We start from the raw sequence: 19,245 nt of genomic DNA, 5'->3' as shown, positions 1-19,245 counted from the left end.
AAGAAATGTGATCATTTATTATATTATTTTATACTAACAGATATTATCCTGTAATTCTCAGGGCAAAAGAACTGCTACATCTATGCAATCATATCGTGTCCTCTTTTGCCTTTCCTCCTCAAGTATGAATTTTGATTGTGAATATTTTTAATTTCTAGGATTTACAAATTATATTATTTCTACATATATAAGAGTTTACATTTCATGAAAAACAAAAAGGAATATCCAGAAACAGGAATGCCTTAAAAAATTCATATGCAGATTACTAAAGAAAAAAGTACCCTCTGAACTTGATAGCCTCTGCTTTCTCTGAGCACTTAGGCAGAAAAGAGGAGTGAAGCAGATCTCTGCTTGTACACCAGGATGAGCACTGACAATACACATTTGAGTAAACTGAAGCATCCCAGAGAAAAATGTGGTTGAAAAGCTGGGGCTTCCATTCAGGGACTCTAAATTCCCACCCAGTATAACAAACAAAATTTATGGGTCAGTGTATGCTCCACTTTCGTGACTAAAGCAAGTGTCACACAGAACTTTACCTTAATCTCAGAGGTTCAAGTTTTTTTTTGATTTTTTAATGAGCTATGTAACATCATATTCTATGATTTGAATATACTTGCCTGGAATATATTTGATTTGGGACTTGAAGGCTTTCATTTTCCAACTCACTCCAGTCCTATCTAAATGATTAGCGTCATTCTTCCCATGAGGAATCTGGTGCAGTGGAAGGATGTAACCATCTGCAGTTAAAACTTCATGCATTTCACTTGGGTAACCCCAGTAGGAAATCATCTCAGTCTGAATGGAGAGAAGACAAAATTTTATCTTAATGAGTTCACTTGGTCATTTTTGTGATTCTTAATGTAGAATTTCTTATTGGTTGGTATAACAATATATACTATGTAAAGAGAGATTTCAGATTTTATAATAAAAGAAATTTTAAAAGAATGAATGAAAATAGTAGTGACAAAGTCTCGGGAGGTGTTTTTTTCTAATGAATGAGAAAATTAACTTACAGTATTCACATAGGCCTTGGGGTTAATAGTTTTTTTCCCAAGCCTACAAAATGCATTTCCAAACATAGACGAAGAACATTGCTATAAGGAGACGCCACATTTTTAACATATTAAGGAAAAAGCTATTAGATATTGCAGTAAATGTTTCAATGTAAACTCATGTTATTATTCCACCTTGCTGTTTGCTTCACAGATTTTCCATTTGTCACCTCATCCTCCAATTCTACTGTGTCTTATCACCTTATCTGTCATATGGTTTTCACAATGTTTCTGTTACTCTGGTTATTTCTTCTCAGTTGTGTCCACGTTTCTATTTCACAAATGGTCACTTAATCTTTCAGCCTATCTTGTGAACTTGATGTCAGAGCTATCATTTACTATCTGTTGTGGAATGAATTGTGTCTCCCAGCCCCTCCCCCCACCAAAACAAAAAAGATATGTTCAAGCTCTAACCCCTAACACTTTAGACTGTAACTACATTTATTACAGATGCAATGATTTACACTGAGATGAAGTATACTGAGGTAGGGTGAGCCCATACTCCTATACGATTGGTACTCATAAGAAGATGGCCCTGTGAAGACAGAGACATTACAAGGAGACTGTCATGTGACAATAAAGGCAGATTCAAGTTATGCAGCTGCAAGCCAAGGGCAGGAGAGATTGCTAACAAATCACCAAAATCTAGGAGGAAGCAATGAAGGATCTCCTACACGTTCCAGAGGGAGCATGGTCCTTCAAACACCCTGGTTTCAGATTTGTAGCTTCCAGAACTGTGAAACAATCATTTTCTGTTATTTTAGGCCACCCGTTTTGTGGCACTTTGGTTCCATAGTCCTAGGAAACTGATACACTCTCTGTCAAAAACAGGATAGAAAATCAATACCTGGACTGATTTTTTTTTTTTTTGTCTTTTGTCTTTTTGTTGTTGTTGTTGTTGCTATTTCTTGGGCCGCTCCTGCGGCATATGGAGGTTCCCAGGCTAGGGGTCTAGTCGGAGCTGTAGCCACCGGCCTACGCCAGAGCCACAGCAACGCGGGATCCGAGCCACGTCTGCAACCTACACCACAGCTCACGGCAACGCCGGATCGTTAACCCACTGAGCAAGGGCAGGGACCGAACCCGCAACCTCATGGTTCCTAGTCAGATTCGTTAACCACTGTGCCACGACGGGAACTCCTGGACTGATTTTTAATTGAAATAATAAAACAAAGCAGTCTATGATTTACTGTCTCTTCTGTATACTGACCAGATTAAGTTGACCAGTTCACCAGTCCTAGTATCCTACAAACATTCATCTTCTTTTCCTCTCACACTCTCACTCCTTCCTGTCTTCCCTCTTCCATCCCTCCTAGTCTTCCTCTACTCTCAAAACGTGATGGTTTTGAATTGAACTCTGTATGGTTGTAGGTCAAAGTAACACACATTAATTTTTTTCTTTAAAGTTCATAAGAAGTCTCTGATGAGTTTCACACTGTGAGTGAAAAAGGATTTTATCATTTAATTTTTTTGTCTTTTTGTTTTTTAGGGCCACACCCATGGCATATGGAGATTCCCTGGCTAGAGGTCAAATCGGAGCTGTAGCTGCCAGCCTATGCCACAGTCACAGCAATGTAGGATCTGAGCCACGTCTGCAACCTACACCAGAGCTCATGGCAATGCCGGATCCTTAACCCACTGAGTGAGGCCAGGGATCCAACAGGCATCATCATGGGTACTAGTCAGGTTCGTTAACTGCTGAGCCATTACAGGAACTCAAGTATTATTTAATTATTGATGAAATGATATGAGGCTTTTAGGAACAGTGGGGCCAAGCTTCTTTTTTTTGTATTTACATTTTAATTGTACTTTAGAAAGTTGGAGCTATTACAAAAAAGACTTACTGCATTTAAAGAATATTTTTTGAATATTTAAAAATGTAAGAAAGAAGAATAAGTTGTAGTAGTTTTCCCCAATGTCAAGACTTAATCATGTTACTCTAAACTAATCAAGTAATCAAGAGAGTGTTGTGAACAAAATGTAGTATCTGTACAATGAAATTACACAGTAATAAAAATAAGCAAACTACTATTACATTCAACAACTTAGATGAATCTCAAAATCATTCTGTGAAGAAATACAAAGATAATCAAATCAGAGAGGAAGAAATAGTATTTGAAGATGGCATGATACATACAGAAAATCCTAAAGACCACAAAAACCTTTTATAACTAGTAGATGAATTTAGCATATTCACAGGACAAAAAAAAAAAATCAATACACAAAAATCTGCTGCATATTTATACATTAATCAAGACTAAGACAAAGAGAAATTAAGAAAACACTCCCACTTACAATTGCATCAAAAAGAATAAAAACCTAGAAATTAATTTAACCCAGAAAGTGAAAGACCTGTACACTTAAAAGTATGACAGTGATGAAAGAAATTGAAGAAGATATTGATAAATGGAAAAAAAATTTGTGCTCACAGGTTGGAAGAATTAATACTGCTACATTTTTATACTACTCAAAGCACTCCCTCTATCAAACCTCCAATGACATTTTTCATAGAAATTAAACAAACAATCCTAAAATTTATATGGAATTATAAAAGACCACAAATAGCCAAAATGATCTTGAGAAAAAAGAAGAAAGAGGAATCGTACTTTCTGAATTCAAACTATTTCACAAAGCTATATTCATCAAAACAGTATGGTGCTGGCACAGAAACAGACAAACAGATCAATGGAAGAGAATAGACAGAGGCTGGAAATAAACTTACATGTATATGGTCATCTAACTTATGAAAATGGAGCCAAAAACATACACAATGGGGAAATGAGTCTCTTCGAATAATGGTGTTGGAAAATTTAAAGAGCCACATGCCCAAAAAAATGGAATGAGAGGACTATCTTACACAGTACACAAAAATTAATTCAAAGTAGATTAATGACTTGAAGGTCAAACCTGAAACCATAAAACTCCTAGATGAAAACAGGTGGGAAGCTGCTTGACGTTGGTTTTGGTGATTCTTTAGATTTGACCCCAAAGTATAAGTAATAAAAGCAAAAATAAGCAATTGGCATGAAGTCAAACTAAAAATCTTCTATGCAGCAACAGACACCATCGACAAAATGAAAAGTCTACCTATTTAATGGCAGAAAACATTTGCAAATCCTACAGTCATTCCTAGGAATTTGCAGTGGATTTGTATTAGGACCTGAGGAGAATAATCAAATTGATGATGCTCAAGTCCCATAATCAGCCCTCTGTATCCACAGTTCTGCATCCATAATTCAACCAAACTCAGATTGTGTACTACTGTACCTATTTATTGAAAAATATCTGTGTGTAAGTGGAACCACACAACTCACACCTGTGGTGTTAAAGGGTACATGTGATAAGGGGTTAATATCTAAAATATATAAAGAACTCATACAACTCAAGAACAAGGAAGCAAAAGTCTGATTTAAAAAATGGGCAGAGGATCTGAACAGATAATTTTCTAAATAACACATACAGATAGCCAAAAGGTACTTGAAAAGGTGCTCAATATCATTAATCAACAGGGAAATATAAATCAAAACCACCCTGAGATATCACCTCACACCTGGCAGAAGGGCTATTTTTCAAAAAGACAATAACACGTTGGCTACAATGTGGAATAAAGGAAATCCTAATGTACTATGGGTGGGAATGTAAACTGGTAGAACCACTATGGAAAATAATATGGAGGTTCCTAAAAATTAAAAATAGAACTACTATATGATGCAGCAATTCCACTCCTGGATATTTATCCAATAAAAATGAAAACACTAACTCAAAAAGATATATGCACTCCCATATTCATTGCAGCAATATTTACAATAACTAGACATGGAAGCAACCTAAGTGTCTACTGACAGATGAACGGATTAAAAATATGGTGTACATACACACAGTGGAATAGTATTTGGCCACAAAAAAGAACGAAATCTGCTTAGACCAGCTCAGCAGGTGGGGGCTGAAGAACAGGTGCTGTGGAACTTAAAAAGTTAACATAAAACAAGACACAGAAACATTTATCTTAATTAAATTGTGCTCTTTAGGATTATATCAAGTGAAGAGAGGATTGTAGATGTAGGATATAGTTCTTTTTATTATTTTAAAAAGTTCTTTTACTATTTTAAAAGTCACATAGGTGGTAGATGGTTAAGTTTTTATTCTGACCTTTAGGCATTTAACAATCATTAGCATTGAGGAAGCTTGGTGTCAGCTATCTATGCATAGCATCCAGAGAATCACCATTGTGCTTCCGCAGAAGGCTTGCATATCTGCAGCAACCCTGCACCTCAGTTCTTCTTGGTGATGCATATCCTGGTAACTACCCCTCATAAACCCCTTGGGGCCATGAGGCTCATCTTTCTCTTATTCTTAAGAGGACATATCATGCTGTGCAAACTGCGTGCCTATCTGCACAGGTCCGACATGTCTGGACCAACGCATTATGTCCTCATTCAACTGACCATATGGAATAACTTACGCCTTCAGGTCTTTGTTCTTAAGCTTAAGTCATTTGCCAGCACTGCGACTGTTTTCCAAGCAGGAATATAGGGTAAAGGTAAAGCAGGACAAAATGGAGTTTTTAGCATAGAAAATAGAAACAGAGAGGCTAAGAAAAGATTGTAGAAACATGTCTCCCAACAGAAATCTTGCCATTTTCTAGATCTTTCACATCTGTATATACTCTTTCCTAAAACTGACATGGCCTGAGAATTTCTAACTTCAAGGGAGTTCTCTTTTTCAAATTCTACTTTACGAAGGGAAGGCATAACTTAACTGTAAGACAAGACACCATCAAACTCCTACAAGAGAACATAGGCAAAACATTCTCTGAGATCGACCGTATGAATATTTTCTCAGGTCAGTCTCCCAAAGCAACAGAAATAAAAGCAAAAATAAACCAATGGGACCTAATCAAACTGACAAGCTTCTGCACAGCAAAGGAAACCAAAAAGAAAACAAAAAGACAATTTACAGAATGGGAGAAAATAATTTCAAATGATGCAACTGACAAGGGCTTAATCTCTAGAATATACAAACAACTTATACAACTCAAAAGCAAAAAAACCCAACCACCCAATGAAAAAATGGACAAAAGACCTGAATAGACATTTCTCCAAAGATATACCGATGGCCAACAGGGCACATGAAACAATGCTCAACATCACTGATTATTAGAGAAATGCAAATCAAAACTACCATAGGATACCACCTCACACCAGTCAGAATCGCCTTAGGAAGTCTACAAATAACAAATGCTGGAAGACATGTGGACCAAAGGGAACCCTCCTGCACCGTTGGTGGGAATGTAAGCTGGTACAACCACTATGGAAAACGGTATGGAAGTACCTCAGAGAACTATACATAGAACTACCATATGACCCAGCAATCTCACTCTTGGGCATATTTCCAGACAAAACTTTCCTTAAAAAAGACACATGCACCCGCATGTTCACTGCAGCTCTATTCACAATAGCCAAGATATGGAAACAACCCAAATGTCCATCCACAGAGGATTGCATTAGGAAGACGTGGTATATATACACAATGGAATACTACTCAGCCATAAAAAGAACAAAATAATGCCATTTGCAGCAACATGGATGGAACTAGAGATTCTCATACTAAGTGAAGTAAGTCAGAAAGAGGAAGACAAATACCATATGATATCACTTATATCTGGAATCTAATATACGGCACAATGAACCTTTCCACAGAAAAGAAAATTATGGACTTGGAGAACAGACTTGTGGTTACCAAGGGGGAGGAGGAGCATGTGGGATGGATGGGGAACTTGGGGTTAATAGATAAAAACTATTGCCTTTGGAATGGATAAGTAATGAGATCCTGCTGTGTAGCACTGGCAACTATATCTAGTCACTTATGATAATGTGAGAAAAAAGAATGTATACATATATGTGTAACTGGGTCACCATGCTGTACAGTAGAAAACTGACAGAACACTGTAAACCAGCTATAATGAAAAGAAATAAAAATCATTATATATATATATATATATGTGTGTATATATATATAGAATGTCCCTCAAGGTAGACTTATCTAATTAAAAATTTTCCCAAAGTGAAAAACAAACAAACAAACAAACAAAAAAACAAAGTGAAGGCACAGCTCTCTCCTCTCCTGAATTTTAACTGGTGGATTTTCATAGGCTGTAAAAAATCTGGGGTCCTTAACAAAGGAACTGGTAATGATATTGATATTGGTGTAGGGAAAGGGAGACTTTAACAAAGTATCAATAATTTTTCGAAAGAAATTAACCTATGCAAAGCAGATATTTTCTTTCTTTTTTTTTTTTTTTCTTCCTTTTAGGGCTGCACCTGAAGCATATAGAAGTTCCCAGGCTAGGGGTCAAATTGGAGCTGTAGCTGCTGGCCTATGCCAAAGCCAGAGCAACACAGAATCCGAGCCTTATTTGCCACCTACAGATGACCTACAGCTCATGGCAATGCCAGATCCTTAACCCACTGAGCGAGGCCAGGGATCAAACCCACATTCTCATAGATACTAATCAGGTTTGTTACTGCTAAGCCACAATGGGAACTCCCTAGTCAGGTATTTTCTAAATGTTTGCTTCCACAAAATTGAAAAAGGATCTAGTTGAGTTGTTGGGCAGTAAGTCATTAACATTTTTTTGTAGATGCATCACTCTGATTTGTGACACAAAGCTTCAGAAAGTTCAAATAATTAAATGGCATTATGCAAACATGATTTCCTGATACTTATATCCTTGGAATAAATGAAAAAGAATTGATATTGTGTTCTGTTGCATACTTCAATAAATAATAATTATCACTGGATATATGAATGAAAAGGAAATGGTCTGTTTACAATATCAAGAGATTCATTGCTAAAAAAATTTTATCTTAATGCTTATTATTCATTGAATTTAACCTGATTTATAATACTTTGAACATTTATATTCTAATAACAATGATACGACAATTCATTAAAATATAAAACGCAACCTTATGATCACAAGAAGTAGAAACAGTTTAAATTTTAATGTATATCAATTTCTTAGTTTCAAAGGATCAATTGATCAATAAAAGACTTTTTGAGCATATAAATATATTACACTAGGATATATAATTACAGAAATATATGAAACACCTGTAGAAAAAACTGGATGGAATGGAATATGAATTCAAGGAGTAAAACAAAATACATAAACATTAAGTCCACTAAATAAAAGATTTTCAATCAATGATATTAGGTATCAAATCATTATTCTATTGAATACATTATAAATATTATGCAACAATTTTATTTTAAACCAGCAATTTTTACAAGATATCTTACTGTACACCCTTTTCAACTATTTAGAATTATGATAAAACATTTTGGTCTAAAAAATTATAAACATTTACAGAGTTCTGCAAAATTTTCTTAGAGCTATAGATGCAAAACCAATTTTTAAGCAACTTAACATATATGATTACAATTTTCTTCTCAAAATTTCTCTAATTAATAAATCTAAAAGAACGATCTTCAAAAAGACTGGAAAGTGTATTCCAAATATAATGGTTATATCTGGGTACTAGGAATAAAAAATTTCCTTCTTCTCCTAATTTACTTTGTGGTATATTTTCCACAATGACTTTATTAGCTAGAAGTACTTATAATAAAAAAAGTAACAAAAATTACTTTGAATAAAATAAAATTCCTCTTACCCTACTTCAGCATCCTTCACAAAATTCTAATAAACTTATCTATTATGAAAGAACAGTGACTCACAAGGTTAAACAACTATTAGTAGCTAAGTTATTCAGGATCTAGATCTAAATTGGTTTTGTTTTCTGAATTTCCCACCTATATAATAAAATAATTAATGAAGCAGGAAGAGAAAGGGGACTATTAACAAGTAGAAGAAAGGAAATCATTACACAAAAATATATGTCCCAGATGGCAAATTTCAGATTTGAGGAGTAAGCACCTTTGTGTCAAAGAAGGACCAGGCAGCTGTGACAGCTTCCTCAAATAGGTTAGGGGCTCATAGCTCTGTGCTGCAAGCCCAGAGGCAGCAAAGAGAAAGGAGTATTAGGGTGAATGGGGAAGAAACTACACCAAAGAGAAAAGAAAAACAAATACCAATAACAAGAGGGCAAATAACAAAAAAGGAACTGTGGAGAAAATATTTTTCCTTTTAATATCTTTTACAAAGTAAATAAGATATGATAGGCCAATAAAGAAATACTAAATCAAGCTTAATTAGACAAGAATTATTCCTCTAATGCCATATTCTTATCCCTAAATTTAGTTCCACAGTATTGGATTTCTGCCTGAAGTGTTAAATGTATTAAAATTATTATATATTTGATATATGAGTGACTATTTTTTCAAACATGAGGGAAACTGGGTAACAACTTTTTTCATATTTATAGAAATAGAAAATAAAAGATAAATGTACTGCAAAAACAAAGAAAAATAACAGCCTTTTGACTTTGATATATAGAATTAAAGACAACTGGTTGATCTCTTAATGTCTGGGGTGGGGGGTGGGGGTGGGATATTAGAGCATCAGGCTGGCTCATCCTCATCTCCCTAGACTTGAATGCAGGTCTGCAATTATGAGGACTGGAGAAGAATGAACTCTTAAATAGCATCAACGTTAATATGAACCACTTTTTACTCCTCACGCAGTAAGACTATTCATTCTGAAGCAGAAAATGAAAGTGGTGGGTCCTTCACCAACTATGAGAAGGATGTTATAATTTCAATAAGCAGGGATATCACTTAGTAGTGTCTCCTGCCAATCACTTGGTCCACATTTCCCTGCAGATGACCCTGCTCATAAGAAAACATATTCAGGCTCAAGGCCATTGGAATGAGACAATAAAGAGCTTTTTGAAAATGTAAAACAGTTATAATTTTTTTTTTTAGGGCCTCACCTATGGCATATGGAAGTTCTAATCAGAGGGGTCGATTCAGAGCTATAGCTGCCAGCCCACAGCTACCACAGCCACAGCAACGTGGGATCTTTAACCTACTGAGTGAGGCCAGGGTTGGAACCCACATCCTTCATGGATACTAGTCGAGTTCATTACCACTGAGCCACAATGGGAACTCTGAAAATGTTATAAAATGTTACAATAAACTATTTTATCCAACTTTAGAAAATAGGTCAACTCTAGATAATCCTATGGTGGCGAAAATGGTATTTATACTAAAAAAGATGTTGATGAATTCAAATACATCTCATAACAGTGAGATAAGTAACATTTAATACATATAGAATATATGTATGTATTTGTCTTTTTGTCTCTTTCGGGCCCCACCTGCAGAATATGGAGGTTCCCAGGCTAGGGGTCTAACTGGAGCTGTAGCCGCTGGCCTACACCACAGCCACAGCAACCCACTATCCCAGCCACCTCTGTGACCTACACCACAGCTCAAGGCAACGCTGGATCCTTAACTCACTGAGTGAGACCAGGGATCAAACCAGCATTCTCATGGATGTTAGTCGGGTTCGTTAACTACTGAGCCACGACAGGAACTCCCGTATAGAATATATAAGTGTAAAGGTTAAGGTACAAGTCTCATATCTGGCCAAATGAAGTTTGGAACCTGGCTCTGTGATTTAATAGCTTAGTGACCTTGGAAAAGTCACCTAAACTCTAAGAACCTTAGTTTCCTCATCTCAAAAATGTGGATCATAATCCATATTTTATTAGGTTTGTTAGGAACTAAATGATGTAAAGTGTTTATCAGGATATTCAGCACATATAAATTTCTAACAAATGAGTAGTTGAAATAAACATCGATGCATAGTAACATAATCAGCCCCTGTCTGTAATTAATTGGTTTCATTAACAGTAGTATACTTTGGGATGTAATCAAAGAGTTAAGTTAAATTCTATACAGTTTAATATAATAGAACAATTCCTACCCAGTTTACAATGGCACATCTGTGACTTAAGAATGGCCTGAGACACAACCTAATTTAGACAACCACCTCAGCTATATGGCCAGATTTTATTGGAGAAAGAATAGTCTTTCCAAGACCACTGTATTTATTAAGAGGCTCTTTATCTGTTTGCCTAACTTTGCACATCTGTCTAACCAACAAATTCCTCAGATTAAGCAAGAACCACCAGCAAGGAGCCTGAGTGGCCATGGAGCATCAGGAGCATCAGGACAGGTAACATCTCAGAATAAATTTAATCATGTTTTAGACACAATTCAAAGAAGAATACTCATCTAAATTTTCAGCACACAGAAGCCTGGAAGATGTAAATTTAAAGGCAGAAAAAGCTTTTTGAAATTTATGAGTATGGTGACACAACAACAGATTATCCATTGATGACAAAAGAATAGAATTGCTCAAAATCCAAGTAACTTAAACGGGTGGTAGGTTGGAGGTATTTGGTGTCAGGACAGTAGTTAAATTTTCATATAAATTTAAAATTTAAATTTAAAATTTTTGGAAATTAAAGGAGCAAATTTTAAATTTTTGGAAATTAAAGGAGCAAATTTTAGTAATCTGGAACATTTTCTGCTTTTTAATAAAGAAACTGAATTATTGATCACATTTTTTTTTTTTTAATGCCGTGCCACACTCAGCATCACTCATTAAGTCTCAGGCATGTATGCAGCTCCAGCTGTACAGAAGGTTGTTATTCCTCACTGATTTTGCATTTTCTCAGGAAAACTGAAGGTTAAGTTCCCTTCCTGGGATGTCCTGGTCAATAAGTGGGAAAAGGACCAGCTACCTAGTCTCACTGGTGAAGACTTTGAAAAACCATCTCAAATAGAATTGTCTGAGGCCCTTTTGGAACTGCAGCACTACCCAATTTCTCCAACTGTCTAGTTTTGATTTTTGTCTTTTCCTCTAAAAATGATTTAAAAAAAAATCCTGAGTACCAATCCTCATCTGTTAGGAAGATGACCTATTACACAATGACAAAAGACATTGAGAAATGCTTCCTCACTCACCTTTTTCTAAAATTTTACAGGTGAGACTGGTGCTTGAAGACAAACACACAGTAGGAAGATAATTTTCACAAATTCCCACCACCAGTTTCATCCACTTCTTATAATTACAGAGAAAAGGAAGGTGTTTATGGGACCAGAACTAAAACACATCATTATGTCTCCCCTATGATTCCACTCTTCCTCCTTCTGCTTCCACCCTATTCCTTCCCCTTACAGATTCTCTGATGTTCTCTTAAAGTCACATGATTATACTTTTGTCCCAGCCACCCCATCAAAGTTGCTGTTATAAAGGTTCCCCTAGAACATTCATGCTGCCAAATCCAATAGAAAGTTCTCAGACTTCATTTCACATGACTTATCAATAGCCTAAGATATCCACATTCCTTTTCTTATAACACTTCTTCCTCTTGCTTTCAGAGCACCAGATATTCTTGGCTTTCCTTATACCACAGTCCCACTACACCATTGTTTCCCAGTTTATTCATCTGATTCCTCATCATCATCTAAATGAAGTGTGGCCCAAGGCTTAGTCTTTGAACCTCTCCTGTTTTCTGTGTGAATTCACTCCTTTGATTTCTGCCTCCAGTCTCATGCACAGATGACACATATTTTGTATTTTCAGTGGAGTTCTCTCTCCTAAACTCTGAATTTGAATCTATAATTGACTGCTTGACCCTCCACTTGAATCTCCAATAGCATCTAACACATAAGTCCAGAACTGAGGTCCTGCTCTCCCTGCCACATAGGGAGCAGCTCTTCCCACAGTCTCTCTCGTCTCCATCAATCCAGGTGCTCTGGCCACTAATTGCAGTGCCATCCTTGAGTCCTCATTCTCTTATATAGCATAACCAATATATAAGCATGGTTCCCCTTCAAAGTATATCTAAAAAAATACATCTAAAACCTAAGCATTATATCATTGCCTCCACCACAGCTACCCCTACCAACCCCCATCTAGGGTCTCTAATATCTCTCACATTATTACTGTAACAGTCTTTTGTTTTCCCTGCTCTGGCCCTTGCTCCCCTTTAGCAACTGGAGAAATCATATAACTCTTGCCACTGTCAGGGATCATAAGGTCAGTTCATGTCCTCTATTCAAAACACTTCTGTGGTTTCTCTTTTAACGCAGAATAAAAACTGAAATATCTACAGAAGTCAAAAAGGCCTGAACAGTCAGCCCTCCTCAAACCCTCCTTTGATCTCATCTCTGTCTCTCTCAATATGGCTCATGCACACAATGAACAACCCCATTGCCACTCCTTGAATATGTTAGGTATGCTTTTGCCTCAGACCTTTTGCATTGTCTGTTCCCTCTTCCTGTAACTTTAGCCTTCCAGGTATAGGCGTGGCTCACTGAGCTCCTTCATGTTTACATAGAAAGTGTTTGATGGTGTTCCCTGTGTGGAACTGCTGTGTACTCCTCTGATGCTCCCAAATACAACTCCCTGATTTATTTTTCTCTCCATAGCATTACCGTTATCTAAGGTAATATGTATTTTACTTCTCAATTTTTGTTATTTTCTCTGCCTCCTCCTGTTGGAGTTTAAGTAGTAGTGTTAGGAAGCTAGGCAGACAAGAGTGAGTCCCACCTTAACCTGGAGGTAGGAATCATCTTCTCCTTCCCCACCCTGACACTGGCCAGAACACACCCAGAGATCTTCCCTGTTGTGGTTTAAGCGATGCTAGGTTCCCAGTCTTGTCAAGGCCAAGCAAAAGGTCAAAAACACCACTGGGTTTCCAAACTGCCAGCATTGGTTGGCATAGGTGTACCAAGACTTAGGAGGTGACCCAGAGTAATCTGGGGTTCATTATACCATATTTATAATAAATTAGCATTGCAGTTTTTGCTCACTCATGGGTTTCACTTGGGTACTTAGGGGCAAGTGCCTGCACATGAGGAGAAAAGTTATGTAACCTAAATGTGTCAATCACCTTGTCAGACAAACGATGCAGGACACAGGTGGGACTTTCTACTACTCTGTAAAACCAGCCCTACTGGCATTGCCGGCTGCTTCTGGTTTCCAGAAAGCCTGCTCTATTCCCTATGGGGGCTTACTTTCGTTTTGCTTAATAAAACTCCTGCTGCTTGAACATGTTCTACGTCTCTTCCACTGAATTCTTTCTTTCTGGGACCAGAACTGAAGAATCTCTGTTCAGCCAGTAACAGTAGGAAGGCAGATATTTTAAATATTTAATTTTAAATATTTAATTTTTTGCTGTATTCTCTACAAACATGGTTGAATGAATGGAGTAAATTCAGCCCAGAAGGCATGTGATGCTACATTTCAAAACATGGGCTTAGGAGTCAGATCGCCTAACCTGGTTTCTGGCTGTCCTGTTTCTAATGACAGCACAAACTACAACCTTGCACAAATTATTTACCTACTCTTTCATTTCCCTGTATATACGGTATGAAAATGATTATTCTATATCATCGGATTGTTGTAGACATTGCATTATATAATGAATGGAAAGCAGTTAGCATGATGACGAACATGTCTGGATAACCACAAGAAAGGGGTTTATATGAACTAGACTACTTGAGAACTGCTTTTACCTACCATTGGTGGTGCCCTGGGAATGGCCAGCATAGTGTAACTTCTCCTGTCCAGTTTTATTTAAAAGTAAGTTGACTGAGAATGGAAGGTCACATTTAGCCATTTAATCAAAGCTGCAAGAGGAAAAAAAAAAAAAAAAAAAAAAAAAACCAACAAACTGAATACCTACTTTGCTACAATTTCTAAAAGTTAAAAGTTAAATATATTCAGAGTTAAGACTTCCTTTGAGAGCCAGAAAATTAGATTCTCTAAGCACTGCCGCTTATAGACCATTAATGAGTATCAGGGCCTCTTTGGGGTGGCTTCTTAAAAACAACTGACATCATTTCTGAAGCACAAAATTACAGCTGTGCTTTTTTTTTTTTTTTTTTGTCTTTTTGCTATTTCTTGGGCCGCTCCCGCAGCATATGGAGATTCCCAGGCTAGGGGTCCAATCGGAGCTGTAGCGACCGGCCTACACCAGAGCCACAGCAACACGGGATCCGAGCCGAGTCTGCAACCTACACCACAGCTCACGGCAATGCCGGATCCGTTAACCCACTGAGCAAGGGCAGGGACTGAACCTGCAACCTCATGGTTCCTAGTCGGATTCGTTAACCACTGCGCCACGACGGGAACTCCGACAGCTGTGCTTTAATCTAAATAAGACAATATCTGTAGCTGGGAACTATTTCTATCCCAGAAACTGAATGTCAGTTTTAATCATCATTTGCATGCATCGTTCCACTGTCATGTAATCTGAACAATTTCTCTATTTTATTCTTTACAAATCAGCCAGAATAATCTTTTGAAAATGAAAATGGGCTATGCCACTCCCCTGTTGAAGACTTTCCAGAGGCTTCTCCTTATTCTGAGCATGAGCTCCCAGGCTCTTACCATGATCTAAGCAGCCTTGCCTGATGTGGCCCTTGTCAGCATCTCTGGTCTCCTCTCTGGTCCCTCTCCCTCTTCCTCATTACACTCAAGCTTCCTCTAAGTTCCTGGAACTCTCAGAGAACTTTTGTGGCTCAGCCTCATCTACCAAATTCTCTTCTGTTCTCTACTTCCATTAGTAATTTCAAGGAATAAGGCACAAGAGAGCCAGTGATAAAAAACTTTGTTAATTTCTCCATGGCATCTGAATTTTATAATCTCCTTTAAGACATCTTGTTTAGAATGTGTGGTATCATTAGAAAGATCATGTTAATATACGATGCCACAGCAATGTCAGTCCCAAGCTGCATCCACACCCTATTTCACAGCTTGCGGCAATGCCAGATCTTTAACTGAGCGAGACCAGGGATTGAACCTGCATCCTCATGGATACCAGTTAGATTCTTAACCTGCTGAGCCGCAACAGGAACTCCTATCGTAGTATTTATATTATTTATTTTAAAATAACTCTACACCTATATACCATAATAAGACAATTATCACTGGCTTTTAACTTTTTTTCTTTTTGAGTTGTCAGTATGTTTTAAATAATTATAGTAAATATGTATGATTTCTAAAATTAATTCTTTTTAAAAAGAAATGTTTGTTATTTTTTTAAAAAAAATTACGTCATAGATTTTAATTTTTCTTAGCATACCAATAAGTGTTCCCTGGGAATGGCCCACATAATAAATTTGTTTTTGTCTTGTTTTCTTCACAATGAAGTCAATAGTGGCTGGAAGATCATACTTTATCATTTTATCAAAACTTCATGAAACAAAAGTAGATAAAACTTGTGTTAATTCTCTATTAGTAATAAGAAAGTTATTTTCATGTTTTAAATTATGTCTTTTAAAAACCCTCTAAAGGAAAAAAAAAAAAAAAGAAAAAAAATGGAGTTCCTGTCATGGCTCAGTGTTAATGAATCTGACTTCGAACCATGAGGTTACAGGCTCAATCCCCGGTCTTGCTCAGTGGGTTAAGGATCCAGCGTTGCTGTGAGCTGTGGTGTAGGCTGCAGACGCAGCTCGGATCCCCAGTTGCTGTAGCTCTGGCGTAGGCCGGCAGCTACAGCTCTGATTAGACCCCTAACGTGGGAACCTCCATATGCCGCAGGAGCAGCCCTAGAAAAGGCAAAAAGACAAATAAAATAAAAGCCATTCTGAAAAGAAAAAAAAAAAAAAAAAACCCTCTAAAGGAACACCTGGGTCATGAGAACTAACACCCATGCTATTGTCTCCATGTGTTAGCTAATTTCATGTTACCTCCTTCTAAGCATTTCATTCCATGCCCATAAAATACCTTTGAGATAAATGTGTAACTATGCACATTGTAGAGCTGAGGAAACAGAAAACGTGCCTGTGATCATAGCCAATAAGTGAAAGACTAAATTTCAGAGTACTTTTCTTCTAGAGCCCAAGTTGTAAAAAACTACATTATATGGAATTCCTATAAAATATGTATGAACAATATACAATTTAAAAATGAGTAGCAGACAAAAACATTTGCTAGAGGTACAGAAGTGAAAAGTAGAAAGTCAATTTTTTTTGGCCAATTGATGAGGGCAGATGCTATTATTTTTTTCTACTTTTCTAAAGCACAAAGTAAACATGTACAATTTTACACTTGTCTTCTCCCTCCCCCATTTTTTTTTTTCTTAAAAAAAATGCAAAAAGTAGTGGATGGAAATGTGACAGGCATTTGGGAAGTTGGAGGAAGAACATGAAATAATGTCTTAAGGACATATTTTCATGTTGAATCTTAAGTGCATTAATAACCAAATCAAAATATCTAGAGCAATTTTTACACACAAACCTTTGAAAATATTAATCAATAGTTATGTATCTTAAAGGAATAACTTCATTCCAGTTCTACAAATTATTTAACTTTTAATAATTTAATAAACACATCTAATACCCTTTTAGGTCAAAATAAAACAATACAGAAATTTTCCTTACCTGAAGGCCCAGAATTCTTTGGAATCTGTTTCTAGGTACATATGTTTCTTGGACCACTTATTTCCCCTGCTGTTTCCCATCCACACATCATAACCAGCATCTGCCAGAATGAAGCCCAGGCTACTGTTGGAAAGATTGGAAATCCAGATACTGGCAGTTACAAGCAGACCATGCTGTAAATACACAATTGGCTTTTGGACTGAAAAGAAAACATTGAAACTGTTTTAGAACAGAGAAATCTATTGGAAAGTACAATACAGGTTTTCAAATCACCATAATATAGTTAGGACTGATTGGCTTGTATCCCAAAGAAATATGCTAACAATGTATTACATTACAGATGGAATCTAAAAAATAAAACTAATAGTATTCTGTTATAATAAAACAGAAACAGGCTCACAAATATAGGGAACAATCTAGTGGTTACCAGGGGGCAGAGGGTTAAAAGATGTGGGACAAGATAGGGTTAAGAGGTTAAGATATACAAACTACTATGTACAAAATAAATAAGCAACAAGGATATATAGCACAGGGAAATATAGTCATTATTTTTTAATAATAACTATTTAAATGGAATGTAATCTATAGAAATATTGGATCACTATGTTGTACACCTGAAACTAATATTGTAAACTAACCATATTTCAATAAAAAGTTTATCTAAGATCTTATATGAGTGTTAAACTTTAACCTTTCATATATGCTCCAGAATTTTGTTCACTATTTGTATTTCATCTTGCATCTTTTGAAATTTGTAAATGATTATGTAGTCAGTGTTTTTCTGTTCAGTTCAATTTTTATGCTCAGTTAGGTTTTGTTTTTTTCTGTTTACAAATGTCTCATTGATCTATATCTTCTAGTTCTATTATCTTTGATTAGATACTTGTAATATTAATCTATCACCAGTTTGATGCCTGGTAATTTCTCCCTACTGTGTACATAAAGTAAAATTTCATTTTTTTTAATGTTTTTGTTATAATTGGCTATCACTGTCACCTTTCTTATAGGTCTGATAACTGTTTAGTTTCTCTAGTTTTCCAGGTAATAATTTATCTGCAATTCAGAGTAACTGAATTTTTAATTTTTTAGTAGTTTAGTCTTATCCTTGCTTTTTGTTGTTTCATTGAGAATTTCCACGACAATGTTAAGAAAAAAATACCAAACTAGCAGTAATGGCATGAATCCTTATCTCGCTCACCCTTGTGTCTCTTACATTTGGAATGTGATTTTACATAAAACTTAGTGTTTACTTGAGACTAGTGATCTAAAATTTTCTGATGAACTGAATATCTTTAATTTTCAACAATTTGGAATGCAGACATTTTTTTTTTTTGTCCCGCTTTGGGGTGGAGAAGTTGAGGTTCAAAAAATTTATATCGCTTACACACAGCCTAAAGGTTACTTTAAGCAAAATCTCTTCAAAAATCTTTTTGCTATTTCGTGAATAGTGGCCCTTAAGGCCCTTGAAGAAAGCAGGCTCTGGCACGCTGGTCTGTTCCTCTCCTCCCCACCTTTCAGACTCAGAATATTAAGCTAATGAAGGTTCCACAAGGCAGAGACAGTAAGTAAACCTAGCAGTTACCTTGGATGGGTCCCTTGCTGTAGTCAACACCAGCCCTGTGGAGAGGCGAGGTCTCCCACTCTAACCTACACGATTTAGGTTTTCAGGGGCGAAGTGGGGGCGAGGGTTGGGCGGGAATTCACACCCTGTCTTAGAAACCAGCCCCTGGCCCTCAAAGCAAAGGGAAGACCAAGGTTTGTTGGTCTTCAGAGCTGTTCATCCTTTCAGCCCCGATCGCCTCCTCTCCGCCCCCTGCAGGCAGGC

The 19,245-nt window shown here is 36.6% G+C and overlaps 1 long non-coding RNA gene across 1 annotated transcript; it reads right to left on the bottom strand.

Annotated features, from left to right (window-relative positions):
- LOC110256749 lies at positions 626 to 19,226 on the bottom strand. The gene is made up of 4 exons (XR_002338671.1): positions 19,003 to 19,226; positions 17,421 to 17,619; positions 14,554 to 14,663; positions 626 to 798 (listed from the first exon to the last, which is right to left on the bottom strand). It is a non-coding gene; the product is annotated as an uncharacterized LOC110256749 (long non-coding RNA).

This window comes from Sus scrofa, chromosome 14 (genome assembly GCF_000003025.6).
Source record: "Sus scrofa isolate TJ Tabasco breed Duroc chromosome 14, Sscrofa11.1, whole genome shotgun sequence".
NCBI classification, from domain to species: domain Eukaryota; kingdom Metazoa; phylum Chordata; class Mammalia; order Artiodactyla; family Suidae; genus Sus; species Sus scrofa.
This window is presented reverse-complemented; position numbering and strand designations above follow the sequence as displayed.